Here is a 23,963-nt window from a genome sequence, read left to right on the forward strand (position 1 = left end):
AAACTACAACGTTTAGCTTCGCCCTGCAATTTTGAGACTACAGCTGCTAGGTCGCTGGCGTTTGCAGAAATGAAAAGACAGGTAAGTTCACATGACGAGTTCCGCACAAAGCTGGTATGTGACGAAACCAAACGACGACCCATCGGCCACCTTTCATTGTGCCACTTACCTTCAGTCACCGTTGTCAGCGAAGTAGTTATCCGAGCGTGAAGTGCATCGTTTTCCTTTCAGATCTTGCTCTAAGGGGGATAGGTAGGCTGCTAGCTTGTTTATGTACAGAACGTCTGCTAATAAATCAATATTTAAACAGTCCGCTCCCGATTGCTGAGTGGTCGCCGGCACGATTCGGTCAGAGGGTTTAGCTACCATATGCAATAAAAAAAACTGAGTGAATCGATCAACGAACAATCTGAGGGGGTGTCATCAGACGTCCGCCACGAACAAATGCAACGTACAATATAGAACAAAAAGAGTAAAAAAAGTGGTCAGCGCGACAGACTGTCGATCCTAAGGGCCTGGGTTCGATTCTCGGCTGGGTCGGAGATTTTCTCCGCTCGGGGACTGGGTGTTGTGTTGTCCTAATCATCATCATTTCATCCCCATCGACGCGCAAGTCGCCGAAGTGGCGTCAAATCTAAAGAGTTGCACGCGGCGAACGGTCTACCCGACGGGAAGCCCTAGTCACACAACATTTACATATATTTCAATATTTAAACACACAGTTTTGAAACTGGCACTACATTTAGAATGTGCAGTTAATATTTTTATACTTAGGGACGTACATATTTCTTTCGATGATATATCAATATATTAATACTTTTGTTCGCTATATCGCCAGCCGATAATGACATTTTTTAAATATCGATGCACCAGATTCCTCATTTTTTTTTTTTTTTAAATATTAGCAGTCCTAGCACAGACATGACAAGATCGACGCGTTGTGGGAGCTGCGCTGGCCGAGTCTGTAAGGATCATCGGGAACCGTCCGCTTGCAGCAGGGTTAAGTTCACTTACGCCTATGGCCAGGCTACCACAGACCTCACGAGACCGCCAATCATGGCTACCCTGGCGTCGTAAAAGTTGTTTGGAGAGTGGAAAGATGCTCTGTTTTTTTAAGCGACGATAATAGGTCCTGTCTCTATTAGTGATGCAAGCACATTTCTATGGCGTAGACCTGGTGAAGTACCTATTCTGGAGTGCATTCGCCCACGACACATCGGTCGCACCGCAGGTTTCATGCTGTGGGATGCCATCAGTTTCAATTCTCAGTCACATCTGCTGTTTCTGCCGGGTAAAGTAAGCTGTTGCCAGTAGCACGGGGATAACAACCTGTGCAATGTGCATTTCTTCGACAGGGAGGTGATGCATTGTCCTGTTGAAAAAGCGCACGTCCACATACGACCGCAGTAACGCCGCGCGCTCTTTGTGGTGTACAAAAACTGCCCTGACCAGCAAGGTCACTAGATTTCTCGCCAATTGAACAGGTATTGAACATGGTGGAGCGGGAAGTTCTCCATGGCTTTGAGCAACCATTCCCGAATTACAAGAAAAGGTGCAAGGTGCTTGGGACGGAATATTGGAGGATCCCATTCGGCACCCTTACGATCTTCTGCACGCGAGGATACACGCCTGCGTTCTGGCAAAGGCGCCTACTTTGTTATGATCCGACGGTATAGGAAACGTTTCCTGTATCTCAAGTGTGTGTGTCATTTGATATGAATTTGTTATCATACACTCAAATGATGAACACTCATCAGTTGTTCCCAAAATAGCCTTCTGCTCGATACATATTGCCTTTTTCCGGTAGTTTCTGTAACTCTCCATTTACTCTCTCAATTCTGTTAAGTAAATAATATTATTTGGCGGCTGTAATCAGGTGTTTTCTTATATGCTTCTACATGTTTTCACTATTTCCTGCAAACTTCGTAGCACATACACTTTTCTATTATTCTGTTTATCGGAACTGCCCTATACTTTTGTTAAGCACCATTCTCTCTGCTGGATGGATAATCCTTGCACTTAAAAACACTTTAAAGCAACAGTACAGAAACAAGTACAGTAAGTGGAATAGAGAAAATAAGGAGATTCGAAGAGAAGGAAAGGTTACTGTGTTTGCCGAAGCGTTGCAAGTTTTCGTACACTCAATGTCGCTCGCACAGACACCGCTCATTCAAATATTGGGGCGTTGGTGGTCTCGCGTTCAACTGTTCAAAGTGATGGAAGTGTCATGCGGTCAAAATTTTGGCTAAATAATAGAAATACAATAAACGATCATTCTACACTCACTCTTTGGTATCCAATACCCTTCGTACCTGACATCCGTTACCCTCTGCATCCTCGTACAGCGTGCAGCCCCCCAGTCTATATTCTGGCGTGTCCACACTGCCTCAGCATAGCTATCTTTCATCTGTCTTCTCATTTTGTACAGATCTGTGGCATAACGACCATCCCCAGTCAGGTAATGTGTCAATCCACTCGACGGGTTCAGAAATCTCTTTTTCCTCTCTCTCCCTGATGTTAGGGCAATACTGAATCTACGACTTACCTTAGTAGAAAGATTAAGGAAAGGTAAACCTACGTTTCTAGCATTTGTAGACTTAGAGAAAGCTTTTGACAACGTTATATGGAATACTCTGTTTCAAATTCTGAAGGTTGCAGGGGTAAAATACAGAAAGCGAAGGGCTATTTACAATTTGTACAGAAACCAGGTGGCAGTTATAAGGGTCGAGGGACATGACACGGAAGCAGTGGTTGGGAAGGGAGTGAGACAGGATTGTAGCCTCTCCCCAATGTCATTCAATATGTATATTCAGCATGCAATAAAGGAAACAAAAGAAAAATTCGGAGTAGGTATTAAAATCCATGGAGAAGAAATGAAAACTGAGGTTCGCTGATGACATTGTAATTCTGCCAGAGACAGCAAAGGACTTGGAAGAGCAGTTGAACGGAATGGACAGTGTCTTGAAAAGAGGATATAAGATGAACATCAACAAAAGCAAAACGAGGATAATGGAATATATTCGAATTAAATCTGGAGATGCTGAGGGAATGAGATTAGGAAATGAGACGCTTAAAGTAGTAAAGGAGTTTTGCTAGTTGGGAAGCAAAATAACTGATGATGGTCGAAGTAGAGAGGATATAAAATGTAGACTGGCAATGGCAAAGAAAGCGTTTCTGAGGAAGAGAAATTTGTTAACATCGAGTATAGATTTAAGTGTCAGGAAGTCCTTTCTGAAAGTATTTGTATGGAGTGTAGCCATGTATGGAAGTGAAACATGGACGATAAATAGTTTAGACAAGAAGAGAATAGAAGCTTTCGAAATGTGGTGCTACAGAAGAATGCTGAAGATTAGCTGGGTCGATCATACAACTAATGAGGACGTATTGAATAGGACTGGGGAGAAGAGAAGTTTGTGGCACAACTTGACTATAAGAAGGGATGGTTGGTAAGACATGTTCTGAGGCATCAAAGTATCATCAGTTTAGTATTGGAGGGCAGCGTGGAGGGTAAAAATCGTAGAGGGAGACCAAGAGATGAATAGACTAAGCAGATTCAGAAGGATGTATGTTGGAGTAGGTACTGGGAGGTGATGAAGATTGCACAGGATAGAGTAGCATTGACAGCTGCATCAAACCAGTCTCAGGACTGAAGACTACAACAAGATCACAAAGATGTTAGGGAGAAACTCGTATGTTCTCGTGTCTGTGCTTGAAGTGTCCGATTTGTTTTGCCACAGTTGTAATATGCAAGGTTATCTTGCCTTTTTCGAATTGGACTCAGTTCCAAGCACCCTTCGTATTTTCATTTGATGGCCTTTCTTTGATCAGTAGAAGGCTACACTTTTCTCACTTCTTTACTGTAAGGTCACAGCGTGTTTCCGATAACAGCCATGGGAGGCCAACGGCATTAATATCGTGGTCGGGTAGTACTGCAGAGACTGGCAGCTAACAGCAACAACAACCAGCCGGGATTGCCGGGTTTATCCACAGGACAGTGTCGCCTAGGTACCGGCCACACTGGTTATTTTTTGCGCCGCGCGCCCGGCAAGGTGCCCAGGTATGACTCACGGCGGTTTGGGCGCCACCTATTTACTGGCGGCAGCTACGCAGCATTCGCCGACCTGCACGAAGAACTCACCTGTCGCGAAACTCGCCGCAGGCGGCACATAAACAACCCGGCTGCCACGAGACGTTTCAAGGCCGCAGCGAGGCGTCAAAAACAGAATGGTTACGTCACGACTTCTGCTCGCACGAGGGAAGTCCCTTTCACTTACTGCAATACATGTCGTAAGTAATCTACATCTTTGTTTTATCTAACTTAATGAGCGACTGTATTTGATTTTCTAGTAGTTTTGTAAACGACATGAGACATATGGTTCAAATGGCTCTGAGCACTATGGGACTCAACTGCTGTGGTCATCAGTCCCCTAGAACTTAGAACTACTTAAACCTAACTAACCTAAGGACATCACACACATCCATGCCCGAGGCAGGATTCGAACCTGCGACCGTAGCAGTCGCACGGTTCCGGACTGCGCGCCTAGAACCGCGAGACCACCGCGGCCGGCGGCATGAGACATAAATGGGATATTTAAAAAATACACTAAGAGTCGAAGATGTGTATCAGCAGAAGTAAAACAAGGATAATGGAATATAAATTAGCCGATGGTGACAGAATTAGGAAATAAGAGTAGTCAATTTTTAAATTAGCCCAGTAAAATAAGTGATGATTGATGAAGCAGAGGGGATATAAAATACAAATAAGCAATAACAGTGAAAGTATTTTTGAGAAAGACGAATTTGTAAATATCTAATATAAACTAAAGTGTTAGCAAGTCTCTTCTAGAAGTATTAGTCTGGAATTTAGTCTCGTACAGAAGTGAAACGCATATGATAAACAGATCAAACAAGATGAGATTAGCTTTTGAAATGTAGTACTAAACAATAATACTGAAGATATATTAAGGAATGGGGTGCTGAATCCGAAAGGGCTAAAACAAATCGATGTCCGTATTTGACTGAAGGAAGAGATCGGTTGATACAACTTATCCTGTGGTATCAAGGAGTCTTCTATTTGGTACTGGAGAAAAGGTTTTGTGTGTGTGTGTGTGTGTGTGTGTGTGTGTGTGTGTGTGTGTCACCGGTTCATAGACTTACACATTATACTATACTAAATTACGCTAAGGACACACACACACACACACACACACACACACACACACACACACACACACACACAAGGGGGAGGACTCTAACCTCCGGCGGGAGGGATCGCGCAATTCGTCACATGGAGCCTCTAACCGCGAAGCAACTCCGCGCCGCAGACATAAATGATTACACAATAAAAGTAACCGGTTTAGGAAAGATACAGGCTGTGTTTGACTAATAAATTTCGGTTATCGGGTACAGTAATGTATGTTGATGAAGTTACAAGTTAATGGAACCTTAGGAAGGATGTTTATACTTCAACAGTGTTTTTAAGAAACTCCGCTATTCAAGTTGGCACTTCCATGCTTCCTCAATTTAGCAACACTCCAGTTGCCGGTCTGTAAGCCCTATCGTGGTTATTCTTTGTATTCATAGCCCAAAATCTTTTAAACACAAAAATATTACATTTATACGAATGTTTTTGCTCCACGTTCATCTAACAGCATCGAAAAATAATTGCTGTTTTTTCTGCTATTACCACTATAAGGAAAGATACTTAAACTGCATGTTTTTTTTCTAAAAGTCAGAATTTTGCTGCAAAAACGTAAACGCACGCTGCTCTACATAACAGGCTCCGTACCTATGGCTGGGAAGAAGATCAGTAGAGAAATTTCACCTCTTGACGAGAAGAACTGGGTACAAAGGCCCATAACGTGGTAAATTAGGGCTCTTATTAAGTTTTGTTTCAATTTAATGCCAAATTTGCATCATCCTGAAAGAAATTGCCTACACTTGGAATTTCAGCTCATGAGGGAATTATACAAGTAGTTTATATTCATAATATAGGTGAAATAACACTTCAGCGTATCAAAATAGGATTTTTAGCATATATTTTGTCTACAGTTAAGAGTTAACTTTAAACTAGTAACTAGAGCACAAAGAATTTTTTAGGAAAAATGAACAGGCTTCAACAGCAATCTACATCTATTCAGATGATTACAGCAACAAAATTTTCAATGTAATAGAAGCAAAACATCTAACTTTGATACAATTTTACTTGTATAGTAGTGACAATATATTATCGGTAGATTTTTTCATTCACGTGAATGCATCTTATCGTTAGAGAACCATTACGAAATCAGAGTGTCCTGTAATGTCACTGCTCACGATAAACCATACAAAACAATATGCCGACGCACTGTCTGAAACTTTCCCGCACAATATGCTATTGTCACTGCAAAAATATAGACAACTAGAAAACAAAGATGGGGCAAAATCTTTCTTCCGATTATTCCAGTGATGTCAGAGACGTAGAACACACATTTACTAACAGAGAACCGCATAAAATGTGCCATTTTATTAAAACGACGCTTCCTGTCATCTCTTGACATCTTTTGGCAACTATTCGCGGGCCCAGCGACGTCGCGATTTCACCGAGCTAGCAGGGTTTTCTGGGTTAAAGAGTTATCGTCATTAATGAAAGCTTAACAATTTTGTCGCTCTGCTGGGGAGAGTATTTTAGCAGCAAATAAAGGACTTTAATTTTGTTGGACCTACCCCTTTGACACGGAATAAACGACTGGATTGTAGGCAATACACAAGGAATACGCACGGCGCCGTTTCCTGCATCTAGACGCCTCGCGGCATAACCGACACAAAAGGACGCCCAGCGGTACCGGGAATCGTCAGTGAACGGTTTGTCTCTAACACAAGTTGTTCCTCAAGAAATGATCCATCACCCCTAGGCGTTCGAAACACCCTGTACGAAGAGGAAACTGCAATACTAATATGCTTTGACGTGTGGCATAATGAATATGCGACACGATGTGAACAACATCATGATTATGTCATTAGTGATATTTTGGAACGAACACACACACACACACAGTTTTGATTGTGTTGAATCACATTTTTCGCGGAGAAAGCTAATTGAGTGTCGTGAAAATAGCTTCCACAATTGTAATGGTCATCACAAGGCAGTACGAACTATAAATTTTTTATGATAATAGAATCTTGGTTCATATCGGAAAATATACTTCGGTTACAAGGCTCAAGTGGAGACTGCAGTATGAGGTTACGAATACATGTATCAGTAGAAGATCAAAACGGTTCTCACACAAGATGTGTAAGGACCGTGAAGAACACTAATCGAATACCGTGAAGAGAGTTTTGTTTTTCCAACAAGGGGAAGAGTTAATAATATAATGTCTCGAAAAGACAATTATGCTACAAAGAAATAAAATTCGAAAGCCGTGCCGAGAAGTAATATCATAGGACCCCGTTATCACTGTTTGGTATCTCCAATTCTTGTTGACCCCACGGATTTAAATGCATTAAGTATATACAATATTTTCCTCTTAAGACTACACATTACTGGAATGCTACATTTAGAAAAACAATAAGGAATCGCATATCTGCACATGAGTCCCAGCCAAACGCCGAGAGCGCTCGCACGTCAAATGTTGAACAAATAATGCCGGAAAGAACGAAGTAGTATACCCTAGGTTATGTCCCTCACTGAGCGCTCCGTACAAACTTAATTACGTATGCAGACTGTTCAGCCATTCCGGAAATCGAAAAATGTCTACAACCAGGTCTTCCAAGACTTTCGAGTATGTTTTTAACCCTAATTAATGTACACCTCAAACTAACACGAAATGTCCACCAGTGTCACACTGACCCACAATTATTAGCTGGGGACATTGCCTGAGAAGAGTATTTTATAATGAAATTGGACTCTTGTGCTGGACGCATTTTATTTCACCTGTCTCACGTAGTTTTTCATTCAGTATTAGTATTAATACATTCAAAATTCAAGACTGTGTATTCAAGAAAACTTTTCAATGAAGAAACTTTGAAGTCATCCGGATCTGTAGACTTTAGTTGCAGTTTAATTAGACGGAGATGCTATTCAGTTAATGAAATGCACAGATTACACTAATATTTGAGATGTTCTCAATTATTCATTACCTTCATTCATTGTTTCTACTCTTTTGGAACACGGACTACAATGTTTTCGGCAACTGACAGGGCTATTAGGGGCAGCTGTGTTCCAACAATGACCGTTCTTACCGTGAACGGCTTATTTTTTTCATCCCTACTTGAAGATTCGGTGAACTGATGAGATTCGCCATTGTCCGTATCTGCTGCAGGAGCATCAGCATCAGAATCAACACATCATGGAAGTCACTTTCATCACTTTCTCGATTGAGTTGTTCTGAGAATGCTTGCCCTACAGAATCTTCCGTTACTAAACGGTCATTCCATCTCGCCATTTTCACATAAATGGACTTCACGCTCGGCGGCGAAACAACAACAAAAAGTTTACTCCAGGGTCACAAGGACCTTTCAAAAAATATTTCTATCAAATTAACAACAGTGTGCCAACTTCTAACGTCCACCCTCTGTTTGGTCTCTCTCAATGCTGAATTTACGCTGGTGGCAGCGGGCTGTGTGCGTGCGCAGTGGCGCATGAACAGTAACAACAAAAACTCCAGTGTCAGTATGCCCTGGTGTATACTTATAAGGTTAATTTCAAGTTTGAAGTCCGATAACCAACGACAAAAGAAACTTTTTCTTGTGAATAAATTCGAACTCTTCTCTTTTAATTATCCTGCGAAAGCTTTCTTCACAAATGTTATGGTTCTAGACCAACGGGAAGTACCCTATAGGATTTAATGAGCAAGTATCTAAATGTGAGACCTAAATGCCGATACCTTATGATACCATTGACTTACAAACTAATGTTTATTATACCGCCAAGGCACCATAGACCTTAGTACATGACAAATTTCAACTTTATGCATCTATCCGTTCCTGAGGACAAGAAGATTTTTTAAGAATCAGACAGGAGGGGACGGACGGACAACCAAGTGATGTTGAAAGGGTTCCGTTTTTACCAACTAATGAATGGAATCCTAAAAAATACTGAAGAATTGGATACAACTCGTTGGCTTTGACGAATAACATCATAGCTAAGCCTCAGATGATTGTTAACCAACATCTGAAAGCATAAAGGAATGTCAGGAAACAAATGTAGCACTGAGAACAGAGATCGTAAACCCACATTACGTAAACGTATATATGAAGCGCAATCTTACGTCGTAACGAAAAGAAGAACTGTGGTACAGAGTAGGAATCGTAATGTACATCACGTGAAGCGCGCAGCTGGAAAACAATCTTACGTAAAGAAAAAAAATAAAGCGCGATTTATTAAAGTCCACACAGACGTGGTAATTAGGAGGTTTCGGGCGGGTACGACCCAAAAACAGATGTAAACACGACCACAAAAGAAAATACTAATTAAAATACCAGGAAAAGGCGCCATACGAAAGATTCGACAAAGCGAATATTGATATCGTGCGCAACTAAGAAAACGAACACAAACGTTACCCATAAAGGAAAAAGCAAACCAACCGAACATTAGTATTACCAACGGCGTAAAGAACAACATAGCTAACATCGGTATCCTCTTCTTCAGATGAGCTATGAAGTCGACTGAAGAACAGGATAGTATTATTACCAACGTCGACGAAACATACCTAACATTGGTATCCTGTTCTGCAGACCTGTGAATTACTCACTACGAAGAAAATCTGCAACTCTTACACTGGTATCCTAAACTTCAGTTGACGCAGGTATTACCTATTTCGAAGAAAACGGCACCTCTAGCATTGGTATCTTGTACTTTAGTTTGCCTATACAGATCAATTGTAAAGTAGGATACTAGCATTACCCAAGAGGAAAATGATAAATGTGAGCTTGGTATCTTATTCTTTACCCATGGCGGATACGAGGTAAATTAGAACGTGTACACGAATTCTTTAAAACGACGAACAAAAACCAGTAAAACACGTGCACAATTTCGTTTAATGATACGTTCATTTATTTAAATTTAAGATCTGACGCTTCATTTCCTAACAACCGATTTACTATCTGTGGCTCAGAACGAAATCTGTCATTTGTGACAAATATGACGTCACTGGTCAAAGCCAACGAGTTGTATCGCATTCTTCAGCTGATCCTGTTTATTATACAGCCAAGGCACCACAGACCTCAGTACGTGACAAGTTTGAACTATAAACGCCTACCCGTTCCTGAGAAAAAAGGCTTTGATAGTCAGTCGGACGGACGTACTAAGCGATCTTGTGAAGATTCCGTTTTACCAATTGTTATACGGAACGAAAACTAACAAGGAGCGAGCAGCCAGTACTGACCTGCTGCGCGCTTCCAGAACGCTTCATATCAGGCTGAAGGCTGACTGCGGCGGGCCGCCGCGGCGACGCAGTTCTCGACGAGATATCGGCGGCGCGGCGCGGGAAGTTCTCGTTGGTTGACGAGCCGTGCGATAGGCTCCCGCAGTCCAATGCCGGCAGGAAGCGCAAAGACCGCGTGACGTCAGCCGGCGCCCTACGTCACTCGCGCCTTGCGCAACCTCCGTGTCAGATTGCCTGTACGCGCGCAACCAGTTGTGATTTGAATCGAAGGCAGATTGCCTCGCGGACGGAACTCCACTGTACCGTGTCGTTGCTAGGCAACGGGTAACATTTCAGCTGTAGCGGCTGATGGAGCTTGGAAGTCAGAATGGTGTCTTACATTTCCAACGTCGCCGCTACGGGACCCTCCCCCTCTCCCCCTTCGCCATTTCTATTACACATTCAAAAAAAGCTGTATCTCAAATTAGTGAGGATTGTAATGGTACTTGAATTACGTAACCATTACGGCACCTCACCTCAACCTCTCGATACCAGCAACATTCTACTGTGTTTCTGTAAAATAGTTAACACATTTCTGTGACAACAGTCAGATTTGATTTCATTCATGTAGAGGTACTTTGATACATCGGTATGTTCATATTGCAATGATATTATTCTTATGTGTATTCTTTCTTTTGTCACTATGATCTTTGACGTACTTGTAACTCTGATTTTTTGGGCGCGTAAGCGGTTATTAGGGAGTCACGTCTTGGTCGTAATGTTGAAAAGACGCAAATTGTAGTCAGTTTATGAAATGTGAACTTTAACAGCGAGGAAGATATTTTCAAGTATGTTTTATATTGTGAAGTGATGTTGCAACGAAAGTAATAAAAATGTGTAACTTAAATTCGGAGTGCTCATTACGTTTTCACATCACCATTGTCTTAACTTGCAAAAGTTTAATATTCAAGAATGGTTTATGAAACATCTATAAAAATTTGAATATCGCAGAACACCACGTACGCATCTTTGCATCCGAGCTCTTGGAATCATCACTACCTAGATTTTCGACGATTGAGCCATGAGTTCACAACGAGACATGCGTGGGAAACAAAGAGATGAGTGCCTACTTTATCCATTATTTCAAGAAATGACTTTATTAACTGTGCTGTAATGATACCTGTCACACAACATAACTTTGTTGTTGCCCCAAAATGCAATATTTAGCAGCGTGAGCAACACTACAATCAATTTTTTACCTTTGTTGTGGTAGGATTGTTAGAGGATGAAGGGCTAAATTTCAGCAGTAATGTGGTAGCCCGTCTTCCGAGTAATATACGGAACTCGACACGGATTTCGAAAGCAATGCTAGTGAAAAACTCTGACGTTTTCTCGCACGATACACAGATAACCATCGATAAAGAGCAACACACAGATTCAATATTCCAACATTTCCGGAAAGCATCTGGCACAGAGCCACACTGCAAACACGACGAACGTACAACCAAACGGAATAGGCTCCCAGATATGAGAACGGCTCGAAGACTACAATCGCACCAGAAATTATTGGCACACGTGCGTATTTACTGTTGCTGGTTAGGAACGCCGCACCTTCCGGTACACAGCACATGTGTGTGCTACCTCACCTACCAGACATTACAATTCTGGCCTTCCCACAGTACCTACCAGTAACAAATAAATGCAGCCTTAAGGGCAAACATGTGTCTCCTCTACACACGAAAAGTACTGGCACGGAGCGTGGCTTCTCGGTATATTGCTGGGTTTTCAGGTACCGGAACGCCATCTGCTGACGCAATAGACACTGCGTGTTGTCGGTGTCCCAGTCCCTAGTACGTTGCTGTATTGCGCGATAGTGGTCAGCATGGGGCCGAATAATGAGGAGCATTTAGTGGCGTTCCGTGAGAGAGCGCTATTGCTCCATTAACAAATGAGAAGCTATCGACAAATCGGAGCTGCACCACGGTACGAGCCACCACAGCCATCATTCACAAATATAGAGAGACTGGAACAACAGTGAATAAGTGTCGTCTTGGACGTCCATAAGTGCTTACAACCCGAGAGCGTCGCCTTCCTTGCTCGGAAGGAACCTGTTACAAGTGCAGCAACTATTGCTGAGGTTGTTCAGACTACATCCGACAAGACAGTGTTCGAACTATACCAAATATGGTGAATAATGCTGACATGCATGGACTTTCTCCCAGGAAAAAGCCATACGTATCGGAAATTAACCGGCAGAAACAGTTGCAGTTTGCTAAGGACTAAACCAGCAAGCCGATGGAGTTTTGGAACACGGTGATATTTAGCGACGAATCTAAATTCATTGTGTTCGGATTTGATGCAAGAAAGCGCAAGCCGAATACGCACCTCGACATCAAACACATGCACCCCACAGTCAAACACGGTGAGGGCTGTATCATGGTCGGGGGCTGTATGGCGGCGTCCGGCGTTGGAAATTTAGCTGTAATCCACGGTACAATGGCTCATATGAGATACATCGATGTGTTGCGAGGTAATTTACACGCTAGTGCACAGACATTGGGCCTTACTGGTGTGTTTTATTTCCAGCAAGACAACGACCCAAAACATACCGCCATGAAAACCAGGGAGCGGTAACTGTGTAGTGCCCCCAGAAGAGTTCTAACACCACCTCAGAGCCCTGATTTGAACCCCATTGAGAACCTGTGGGCTCATTTTGACACACAAATCAGAAAAAGGCGTCCATCCGGTAAAAGCGACTTTGAGAAAGTGCTCCTGCAGGAATGGTCGAAAATTACCCCTGATATCACGCGGAATTTAATACAAAGCATTCCTAGACGTTTATGTGCTGCTATAGATGCTAAATGGATGCACACTAGCTATTAGAAGGTGAACATCAATGAAGAAAACGAACACACTGTCCGATTCACACGCGTGTGCCAATACTTTTTTGGACGCAAAAGAGCGATGTTTATTTTCATAACGCTATATATTACTTTACGGACAGGTGATTTGGACATATTTGTAACCTATGTAATGTAAGGTGGCACGTGTCTGGGTTCTGTGCTGAAATATATGTTTTGCTTAACCTACAACCACTAAAATGTAACTGTGCCAATACTTTTTAGTGCGATTGTAGGTAACAGAATCCAGTGTGTTGGCCTGGCTGGCGTGTGTTCTTCGCAGACGAGAGTACCGTCAGAAGGGTACCAGGGAAGTGTCATAGGCCCCTCTTTTTCTCTATATGCATAATCAATCTGACGGAAGGGGTGAGCAGCAGTGTGAAAGCGTCTGCTGATGATGTGTACGGGGAGGTGTCATCGTTGAGTTACTGTAGGAGGATACAGGATGACACGACAGCTTGCTCTAAATTTTTGAGAAAACTAAGTTCATATAGATGAAGAGGAAATAAATCCTGCACTGTGCGAACACAGTATTATTGGCGACCTGCTTGACTTGTTCGTGTCGATTGAAACTAAGCGTAACGGAGCAACGCTAGGTGTAAAGGAATGAGCGCATGACGTCGGCTGTACGGAAGGCGCCAGATCGACTTTGGTTTACTGGAGCAATTCTGGGAAAGTGCACCTCACCTATGAAGGAGACCATTACAGAATAACTGTGAGGCCAGTTCGTAACTACAATACGTGTTTAGGATCGCCTCCAGATCGGATTAAACTCAGTCATCGAGGCAATACAACTCGGAAGCCTGCTGTTGGAATTGTCACTGGTACGTTCGATCAACGCACGAATCTTACTGAAAGTCTCCTTGATCGCTAATCGCAATCCACGGAGGGAAGAGCGATCTTTTCGCAAACTAGAGTAGGGAATCGATATTTGCGACAGACTGCCATCGACATACTTCGCGCAAGCACTGTGAAGACAAAGTGAGAGAAATTAGAACTCGTACGGGAGCGCATAGACAACCGTTTTCCATAGCAACTTCGATTTGCAGCGAGACTAAGTGGTTTATAATGTACGTGTAATTCTGAGAATATGTAGTGATTTTCGAGATGGTAATTGTATTTGGACCAAATAGCACAAATTGCGAGACTGCGAGTGGAAGGAACAGCTTTGATAATTGTAGTACTGAAACACACGCACTTCCGGCGGGTCATTCTGAGTATGTCGTTATTTTCGATGCGGTGGCGAAGTTGCGACCTAGTAACTCAAAGTGCCGGGAGCATAGCGAGCAGAATTGTTATATACAATCACGATTGCCATCTAACCATTAGCGACGCTTTTCAGACATTTTGCAACATACTGCAATCTTCAGCAAATTCCGACAGGCTTTACGTTGACGCCTGAGAGCGTGGTTACAATGTAACTGCATGTTCCGGTGGATAGCGTGTCCTACACAATGACGTCACGTATCTTCATACACAGATAACGTCATGACTGCGTGTATCTAACTCGTGTGTCACATTGGTTCCACGATCTTACGTAATCAGTGAAAATCACTTAGTCCTAAGCTAACCTGTGATATCCATTTTTCTTTGAACACCGATGTTTAGCGTACGGCATGGAAAGTCTTTTGATTTCAGGTAATAGACATATCGCCCATCAACAATTGTGTGTCATACACGCATATTTCATACATGTCCATGTCTTAACTCTATTCGGACTTATGCTAAAGTTTCTCCGAGGAAAGATGAAGATGAGGATGTAATGCTCCGCCGATGAAGTCCTTGAATACAGATCACAAGTTCGCACTGGACAACGGAGAGGAAAAAAAAAATGCCGCTTTTTCGGAGAACGATCCCAACATTCGACTTAACGTACAGTGTGTTTCCGTGAAGTAAGATTTCAGGGATTGAGGGGGAACAAATTCATCACTGAGATACGAAACCCCGGAGAAAATAGTCTGAAATAACGAAGCCAAACATGTTATGCGGTAACTTTGTGTGGAACAAGAGAACCTACGAACCATCGTTCGTATATTACGATGTAATTAAAGGTAGAGGGGGAATGGGGACACGAAACTACTGACTCAGTACAGACGGCGTGGTTTGTAGACTGATGTGACCAGTTTGAAAAATCATACCCCCATTCAGAAACTTCACCTGTCCTTACAAGCGGCTGGATGTTAATCGTTCTCTGGAAATTCTCCAAAATTTAGGTAATAATTTAATGATATCTTTATACAAACACTACGAAACAATTCTCAGACCACCAATAATCTACGCAGTTGAAGCGACACTGACTATGAAGTGAGAGCCAGAAAAATTAGAAAACATTGAAAGAATTATTTTAAAAAGTATCTAGGAACCAAAAGCACCAGTGAGTCAGAAAACAGATTAAGATATACACTACTGGCCATTAAAATTGCTACACCACGAAGATTACGTGCTACAGACGCAAAATTTAACCTACAGGAAGAAGATGCTGTGATATGCAAATGATTAGCTTTTCAGACCGTTCACAGAAGGCTGGCGCCGGTTGCGACACCTACAACGTGATGACATGAGGACAGTTTCCAACCGATTTCTCGTGCACAAACAGTAGTGGACCGGCTTTGCCTGGTCAAACGTTGTGATGCCTCGTGTAAGGAGGAGAAATGCGTACCATCACGATTCCGACTTTGATGAAGGTCGGATTGTAGCCTATCGCGATTGCGGTTTATCGTATCGGGACATTGCTGCTCGCGTTGGTAAAGATCCAATGACTGTTAGCAGAATATGGAATCGGTGGGTTCAGGAGGGTAATACGGAGCGCCGTGATGGATTCCAATGGCCTCGTATCAGTAGCAATAAAGATGACAGGCATCTTATCCTCATGGCTGTAACGGATCGTGCAGCCACGTCTCGATCCCTGAATCATCAGATGGGGACGTTTGCAGCAGCATGGACTATCAGCTCAGAAACCATGGCTGCGGTTATCAATGACGCTGCATCACAGACAGGAGCGCCTGCGATGGTGTACTCTATCACGAACCTGAGTGCCCGAATAGCAAAACGTCATTTTTGCGGATGAATCCAGCTTCTGTTTACAGCATCTTGATGGTCGCATCCGTGTTTGGCTACATCGCGGTGAACGCACATTGGAAGCGTGTATTCGTCATCGCCATACTGGCGTATCATCCAGCATGATGGTATGTGGTGCCATTGGTTACACGTCACGGTCACCTCATGTTCGCATTGACTGAACAGTGGACGTTACATTTCAGATGTGTTACGACCCGTGGCACTAACCAACATTCGATCCCTGCGGAACCCTACATTTCAGCGGGATAATGCACGACCGCATGTTGCAGGTCCTGTATGGGCCTTTCTGTATACAGAAAATGTAAGACTGCTGCCCTGATCAGCACATTCTCCAGATTGCTCACCAATTGAAAACGTCTGGTCAATGGTGGCCGAGCTACTGGCTCGTCACAATACGCCAGTCACAAACCTTGATGAAGTGTGGTATCGTGTTGAAGCTGCATGGGCAGCTGTACCTGTACACACCATCCAAGCTCTGTGACTCAATGCCCAGGCTTATCAAGGCCGTTATTACGGCCTGAGGTGGTTGTTCTGGGTATTGATTTCTCAGGACCTATGCATCCAAACTGCGTGAAAATTTAATCACATGTCAGTTCTAGTAAAATAAATTTGTCCAATGAATGCCCGTTTATTATCTGCATTTCTTCTTGGTGTAGCAATTTTAATGGCCATTAGTGTTGTATAGGGCCATGTCTGGAAGTCGAAAAGTTGAAGATGTAATGAGAAAAAAGGGGAGTAGAATTGCAGGAACCCATGTACAGGGTATGCAGAGTGACTGAACAATTCCGTGATTTACAAAACAAGTACGAATCCAAAAATCACATGGTGAACAGCACTACGAAGAGATATCGGTAATGTGGAAGTCGACGTGGAGACAATGAAGGCAGTCTTTCAGGGGGGTGGGGAGGGAGGGGAGAAGGGGGAGAAGTGCGCGCGCGCGCGCACACACACACACACACACACACACACACACACACACACACACACACACACACAGAGAGAGAGAGAGAGAGAGAGAGAGAGAGAGAGAGAGAGAGAGCGCTATTTTGATGGTCCGGAAGTTCGGCACGATCATTTCGGAAACTGCACGACTTGTTGGGTGGTCGAGGAGTGCTGGTGCGTCTTCAGCTCATAGCGAAAGCGAGGTGTAACAACGTCCAGACGACGTGGGTTTGGGCGGCCACCCAATCCCATGTCGTCTGGACGTGGTTTCACCTTGGTTTTCCAACTTGTTGGAGACAACAGCGCTCCTCGAACACTCGTCACCCCTTACTACAGATACCGGTCATCGTGGGCTGGGCAGACTGCTACACCAGGACAGGCGGCGAAAGGTAGCAGAATTAACATCAGACCTATAACAAGTGTGTGAGAACGCACAGTAAGATGCGATTCCGCAGCCGACGACCCATGCATGTGCCAATTAACATTGGCACGACATCGGCAATTACGACTGAAATGGGTACGTGGGTATAGGCGTTGGAGTTTACGCAGTGGCAGAGCGTAGCATCGTCTGACGAATCGCGATACCTTCATCATGGCGACAGGAGAGCGCGAATTCGTCGTCTTCCAGGGGAACAGCTCCATGTCACCTGTACTGCGGAACGGAGACAAGCGGGCGGCTGTTCCATTACGCTCTGGGGAACATTCACATGGCCATCCGTGGATCCACTGAAGATTGTGCCATGGAGTATCACGTACACCCCATCATGACGATCGTGTTTCCCGGCGACAGAGGCATCTTTCAATAACACAGAATGATAGGGTGGTTCGAAGAATACAGTGGCGAGTTCCATTTGATGTGCCGGCCGCCCAACTCGCCAGATCTGATGCAGATGAACACGTCAGTGATGTCCCTAGAATGAGATTTTCACTCTGCAGCGGAGTGTGCGCTGATATGAAACTTCCTGGCAGATTAACTGTGTGCCGGACCGAAACTCAAACTCGGGACCTTTGCCTTTCGCGGGCAAGTGCTCTACCAACTCCTTTCTTTCAGGAGTGCTAGTTCTACAAGGTTCGCAGGAGAGCTGCTTTAAAGTTTGGAAGGTAGGAAGAGAGGTACTGGCGGAAGTAAAGCTCTGAGGACGGGACTTGGGTCGTGCTTGGGTAGCTCGGTCAGTAGACCACTTGCCCGCGAAAGGCAAAGGTCCCGAGTTCTTGTCTCGGTCCGGCACACAGTTTTAATCAGCCAGGAAGTTTCAAGTGAGGGATGTGTTTGAAGGTGGCATCAGATCTCACCCCTCTCCCCGGAATTTACGGGAATTAGGTGACTCGCGTTTGCAGATGTGATGTCAGCTCCCTCCAGCGACCTACCAAGTCCTCATTGCTTCCAAGACACGATGCGAAGCCGCTGTTACCCGTGCCAAAGGTGGACATACCGGCTATTAGGTACGGGGTCGATGTGGCTGAACAGTGTATAGACTGTAACTGAGGTTCAACTCTCATACGGCTAGAGTGAATTCATGTTGTTTTCAGTCCTGAGACTGGTTTGATGCAGCTCTCCATGCTACTCTATCCTGTGTGAGCTGCTTCATCTCCCAGTACCTACTCCAACATACATCCTTCTGAAACTGCTTAGTGTATTCATCTCTTGGTCTCCCTCTACGATTTTTACCCTCCACGCTGCCCTCCAATACTAAACTGATGATACTTTGATGCCAACCATACCTTCTTATAGTGAAGTTGTGCCACAAACTTCTCTTCTCCCCAGTCCGATTCAATACCTCATTAGTTGTATGATCGACCCAGCTAATCTTCAGCATTCTTCTGTAGCACCACATTTCGAAAGCTTCTATTATCTTCTTGTCTAAACTATTTATCGTCCATGTTTCACTTCCATACATGGCTACACTCCATACAAATACTTTCAGAAACGACTTCCTGACAAATCTATACTCGATGTTAACAAATTTCTCTTCTTCAGAAACGCTTTCCCTGCAATTGCCAGTGTACATTTGATATCCTCTCTACTTCGACCATCATCAGTTATTTTGCTCCCCAGATAGCGAAACTCCTTTACTGCGTTAAGTGTCTCATTTCCTAATCTAATTCCCTCAGCATCACCCGACTTAATTTGACTTCATTCCATTATCCTCGTTCTGCTTTTGTTGATGTTCATCTTATACCCTCCTTTCAAGACTCTGTACATTCCATTCAACTGCTCTTCCAAGTCCTTTGCTGTCTCTGGCAGAATTACAATGTCATCAGCGAACCTCAAAGTTTTTATTTCTTCTCCATGGATTTTAATACATACTCCGAATTTTTCTTTTATCCCCTTTACTGCTTGCTCAATAACATTGGGGATAGGGTACAACGCTGTCTCATACCCTTCCTAACCACTGCTTCACTTTCATGCCCCTCGACTCATAACAGCCATCTGTATTCTGTTCAAATTGTAAAAACCCTTTGCTCCCTGTATTTTACCCCTGCCACCTTCAGAATTTGAAAGTGTATTCCCGTCAACATTGTCAAAAGGTTTCTCTAAGTCTACAAATGCTAGAAACGTAGGTTTGCCTTTTCTTAATCTTTCTTCTAAGATAAGTCGTAAGGTCAGTATTGCCTCACGTGTTCCAACATTTCGACGGAATCCAAACTGATCCTCCCCGAGGTCTGCATCTACCAGTTTTTCCATTCGTCTGTAAAGAATTCGCGTTAGTATTTTGCAGCCGTGGCTTATTAAACTGATAGTTCGGTAATTTTCACATCTGTCAGCACCTGCTTTCTTTGGGATTGGAATTATTATATTCTTCTTGAAGTCTGAGGGAAGTTCGCCTGTCTCATACATCTTGCTCACCAGATGGTACAGTTTCGTCAGGACTGGCTCTGCCAACGCTGTCAGTAGTTCTAATGGAATGTTGTCTACTCCCGGGGCTTTGTTTCGACCCAGGTCTTCAGGGCTCTGTCAAACTCTTCACCCAGTATTGTGTCTCCCATTTCATCTTCATCTACATCCTCTTCTATTTCCATAATATTGTCCTCTAGTACATCGCCCTTGTATAGACCCTCTATATTCTGCTTTCCCTTTAATTAGAACTGGGTTTCCATCTGAGCTCTTGATATTCATACAAGCGGTTCTCTTTTCTCCAAAGGTCTCTAATTTTCCTGTAGGCAGTATATCTGACCCCTAGTGAGATAAGCCTCGACATCCTTGCATTTGTCCTCTAGCCATCCCTGCTTAGCCGTAGTCCGGAAATTGACATACTGAGCCGCCAGAGCGACGGCGTGGCAATGACCGCAGTCGAATGTGTGTGGCGGTTGTTGCGTGGTGAGGCGCGGGCGCCACAGAGCGGAGTCAACAATAGCCGCGGACCCTGGCGGCACTTCGGGGCCTGCGCAAGGCGCTTTATTTCGGGGTGTTGGGCTAACACACGCACCGGCCCAATGCGGGCTGCCTACCAGTGCTAATCTTAGACGCGCCTAGCTCCGCGATACGCTGCAACGCCCCCACCATCGAGCTGGGGGGGGGGGGAGGCAGTGCTGAAAACACTCGACGAGAAGGCTGTCTGGCAGCGAAAGAAAGTCAGCTGGTCACTGCGTGCCAAAACACGACGCACTGGAATCCTTTCGCGACCTTTTGTAACAGACAGAGCACGGGTCGAAGTCTCTACAGCGGTCCAGCCCGGTCCCTGTACAGAGGGAGGGAGTAAAAATTTACACTGTTTACACTGCTCTTCCAGTCTCGAGTTGTAATTACGTACACTTTTGCACCGTAACAAATGTTGATGCTCTTCACGTGTATGCAGGCAGATTTCATCGTCCTGACAACACGATATTTCGAAAGTCCAATAGGCCACCGCCTTCAGGTGTAATTGCAGGTACACAATCATGCCGGAATTGAGGTAACATCGGATATAGCGGCTCTTCTACACTCCGTGAGCCAGCCGCAGCGACTGCGTTAGAAACGAAAAGGCTGCCCCCTGGAAGTGAAGAATTGCAGCACCGCCGGCGGTAGAAACTAACAGGAGAGATGAATCGTATATTAAGAAGCAGCCGGTCGAAAACCTGGCCGTTGTTTTCTATCTGATGAAATAGTATTCTACATCGTCCTTAGAGGAAAATCTTTATCTCTATTAACAACGTCATCGGATAATCGTGTTTCGATGGATTTCTTAAGTGAACATTCCCAGTAACGGGAGGCCTCGCCTGGGCCCATCAACGACACTGGACTGTTGATAAGCGGATGGATGTGTACGGGTATAGAATCCGTGGACCCTGCATGTCAGCAGGTGACTTAAAGCTTGTAGAGGCTCTAAAGGTGTGGGGCGTGTGCAGTAGGAGTGATACGGGACCCCTGATTCGTCTAGATATGACATCTGAGACGTACGTAAGAATCCTGTCAGATCGCCTGCATCCATTCACGTCCATTGTGCATTCCGACGGACTTGCAAAATTCCAGCAGGACAATGCAACACTTCACACGTCCAGAATTGCTACAGGATGGCTGCAGAAACACTCTTCTGGGTCCAAACACTTCCTCTGGCCACGAAAGTCCCCATAAATTATTGAGCATACCCGGGATGCCTTGCGACGTGCTGTTCAGAGAGATCTTCATCCCCTAGTAGCCTTGCGGATTTATGGACAGCCTTGCACGATTCATGATGTCAGTTCACTCCAGCAGTACTTCAGACATTAGTCGAGTCCATGCCACGGCGTGCTGCGGCACTTCTGCATGCTAGTGGGGACCCTACACGATATTAGGCAGGTGTACCAGTTTATTTGGCTCTTCAGTGTGTAACTCCCTTGCGTTGATGATGTGGATCACAGCTAGTAGCTTCGAGGTGGCGGTCCGTATGCGTAGATTCACGGTATACAATGTGTCCCAAAGTTCAATTTTCTCCTTTGTGTACTAAAAAACCATAAAAGTTAATTTGCCATCCTTTTCAATCTCCAGCGAATATATGATGCTTGGATTAAGGCATTTAAAATGATCTAATAACCAATGAAGAGCTTCCATTCCATCCACATATCTCAAAAAGTACGGGAGTTCAAGAGAAGGTGTACTGAGCGCGGTGTCTCCAAATTCTTCCATAATCGGCGGCAATAGGGGAAAGAGGAATACTCGTTGCCACATGGACAGATTGTTCACAAAAATAAAATACATGTTGATGTCAATAAATGGCGACACAGCTCAGCTGTTTCGCCATCCAAAAGGAAAAAGTGAAAAAACAACAACAACAACAACAACAACAACAACAAAACTAGCTGAAAGATCAAATGTTCTAAGACATACTTCCAGCGTTGAATAAAATCGATCAAGTTGGGTATATGGTGTTGGCATTTACCTCCTCATGAGGGCTAAGAACAGAAGCAAGATCTTTGGCCAAGTCCAAGTAAGAGAGCCAAATTGCTGACGACCACAGGAGAGTTCGAGGTTTATAAAGCTATGTTAAACCAAGGGGTATCGATGTTACCGGAGTGCCGGCGTGATTGTGCACCTGCAATCCCACCTGAACATGGCGGCTAGTTGGACCGTCGAAATATTGTGTCGTCAGGGCGATTAAATACAGCTGCATATCGTTGAAGGGTATCAAAGACTGGGGATGGTTATACAATTACAAGTTAAGTGATGGCGAGCTCAGGCTTGTACAGCATCAATGAAAAGACGCCGAATTTAATTCGCTGGATTACGCATTAAAAGCAATTTTCCCGAGGCATCTGTAAGCACAGATAGCTTGCCTGAGAACTGACTGAAATGATGGGGACGGAGAAATTTCTTTGTCTAACTATTAGTTAATTCTAAAACTCCTAAAAACCAGCGTAGAACTGCCGAAGACCCTGCGGCAGTTTGTTTCAAAAACCGACGCCAAGGTGACCGTCGCGCGGCCTCTGCGACGACTACTCGCTTGGCGCCATTCCATTAACGCCAACCTGTGCGTGGGCGGGCCAAACCGCCCTCGGCTGAAGGTCTAAGCGACTGTCGGCGTTCCCGCCCCCGCTGGCAGCAGACACATTTTGCTCTCGGTGGAAGCATGAAGTGTGCGAGGACTCGATTTTACGAAATTACTGAGAATGGCCATCTCGGCTTCAGTTCGTTGCACAGCACGGTTGTCCTAGTGAGTAGCAGTACATTGCGGGCTGTATTTCGTGACGTGCAATCGCACGCTGTAGTTTGGAGCCATGAACGGTGTCGGTTTAATTTAGGCTCACACTGCGCACCTATGTCACGCATTCTCCGACAGCCAATGAGGGTTCAGTAGTGTTATCAGCGCACTGCTCTGAGTGCCGTAGTTAATGTGAGCATTAAACGTGATCGTAGCTAATTGTTTAGAGAATTTTTATTCCATTTGTTGCGAGTTGTCATCGCTGATGGTGGTGGTAAGTGATATATTCCCCACACGCAAGGGGGAGACATTTGCAGGATATACGCTTTCTTCGAGCGGAAAGCAAGCGCATGCGTATACCGCAACTGTCGCTTGGAATAGTGAACAATACAAGCCTCGTCCGTGTCTCGAAATGTGCGAACCGCCATCGTTCGTGGGTCGGACTTCCGTATCCGCCGTTTTGCGGTCCATTTGTTGTTCTCGACCGCCATGGAAGCAAACAGGCACAGTTACTCTCAGGTTTTACAGCCATTTTTCGATAGAAGGCTCATAGAAAAGCCACTGTGTTTACGATACAAATATTCGATTTTCACCGCGAGATATCA

The 23,963-nt window shown here is 44.3% G+C and overlaps 1 protein-coding gene across 3 annotated transcripts in view; it reads right to left on the reverse strand.

The window, feature by feature from the left end:
* LOC126336359 (PRL-1 phosphatase) overlaps window positions 1-23,963 on the reverse strand; it is a 565,928-nt gene that overhangs the window by 92,572 nt on the left and 449,393 nt on the right. Inside the window, exon 1 of one of the 3 annotated variants that reach the window (XM_049999951.1) lies at window positions 10,365-10,466. The exons of the other annotated variants lie outside the window; for them this stretch is intronic. The gene's annotated coding sequence lies outside the window, so the exon portion shown is untranslated. Of the gene's footprint in view, window positions 1-10,364; window positions 10,467-23,963 lie in introns of those variants that run through there. 3 annotated transcript variants of the gene reach the window in all.

The sequence above is a fragment of the Schistocerca gregaria genome, chromosome 2 (assembly GCF_023897955.1).
Source record: "Schistocerca gregaria isolate iqSchGreg1 chromosome 2, iqSchGreg1.2, whole genome shotgun sequence".
NCBI classification, from domain to species: domain Eukaryota; kingdom Metazoa; phylum Arthropoda; class Insecta; order Orthoptera; family Acrididae; genus Schistocerca; species Schistocerca gregaria.